This window comes from Teleopsis dalmanni, chromosome 2, assembly GCF_002237135.1.
Source record: "Teleopsis dalmanni isolate 2A chromosome 2, ASM223713v2, whole genome shotgun sequence".
In the NCBI taxonomy this organism is placed as follows: Eukaryota; Metazoa; Arthropoda; class Insecta; order Diptera; family Diopsidae; genus Teleopsis; species Teleopsis dalmanni.
Genome location: NC_051847.1, coordinates 208,230,929 through 208,232,424, shown reverse-complemented (window position 1 = coordinate 208,232,424; position 1,496 = coordinate 208,230,929).

Genomic DNA, 1,496 nt, shown 5'->3' with positions numbered 1-1,496 from the left:
AGTCAATGCTGGTCTGTTTGCCGATAAAATACATCAAAGTTGAGCTTAGCACCGTGCAAAGCCTTTACATCTATATGCATAAGAAACAGGAATAAATTATCATAATTGGTTTCACAGTCTTTTAGGTAAAACTCCTTCGGCAAAGAAAAATCATGGATGTGTTTTAATTAGGAAAATTATTGACACACAAGTTGGCAGTTATAATTTACTATAATAAAAGGATACTATTCTGTAAAAATGCTAAAAAGAAACCTGTTAAATAATAATGATTCATGTCGAATCAGAAATTAACTATAATTCCATAATAAATCTAAAAGCAGTATTAATATTATATTCAAACTATTGAAAAGGGCAAAAAAAAAGAGCCTGTTGAATAGTTTTTCTTCGTGACTTATCAAAATTTTAACTATAATTCGATTACAAAACTTAAAATGTTATTTATATTATAAACAAAATATTTAAAAAATTATTGAATGCTTTTCATATACGTTAGGTTCAGTATGTTGCGCCTCATCCATTTCATTCATCGAATGAGTAGTATCTTACTCTACCACAAATAGACAAGATGAGAAAAACCATAGGTATTAAAAAGATTTTCTTAATAATTATACTAAAAACGCAATAAAATATGTCTTTAATACAATAATAATTGCATCTATTATAAAACGCTAGATACTAATACTTAGTGTACTAATATACTAATAATTATGTTAGGTCAGATTTGAAAAGAGCAAGCACCAACTATTGGCCATTGCGATCTCTGAAATTGGACGGAGGAGGAATCGAGCTCTACAAACTATTGCTTAGAAAATAACTCTAGATATTATTCGTGTTAAACCATTTGGTTTTCTGCTAGGGATATCCGATAATTCTAATTGTATTAGCTATGACAGTTATAATAAAGTAATAGCAGTGCCACATCCCCTCTTAATAATTAAAAGCTATTTATCAATGTCAACTTTTTCAAAACTTTTATCTCTCGGCTTTTAACAAAATAATATGGATTATCAATATTTCTGAGATATATATATATTAGCATAACAATATAAAATTCTTCGAAATAAACATCCTTGAAAGCTCTTCTTCCAAACTATTGGATTCTCTAGATATAGTTAAGGGGTCCCCTAGTGTATACTTTCACTAGCTCCTAGATCTTGGATAAATTATAAAAGTTAATTAACAGATTCCACTTCTTTTGTCATGGCCCCTTCTACAAAGTCCGATTAGTAGATTGTACTACCATTATACATTGGTTATTGGGTTAACGTCTATTACGGAGAATTCTTTTAGCAGTACAGCCCTAAATGATATATCACTTACCGATACAAGTGACATATCACATATAAATTATCCTGCAGTGCACTAACTATAGCTAGCTATATAAAAGTATCCGGGCTAGCCAGTCTCTAAGCGAGACTGATTGAATTTATTATCTAATGACTTTCACCTGTTTAGGTATCCATACGTAATGATGAATAGTGATTATTGTTTATATA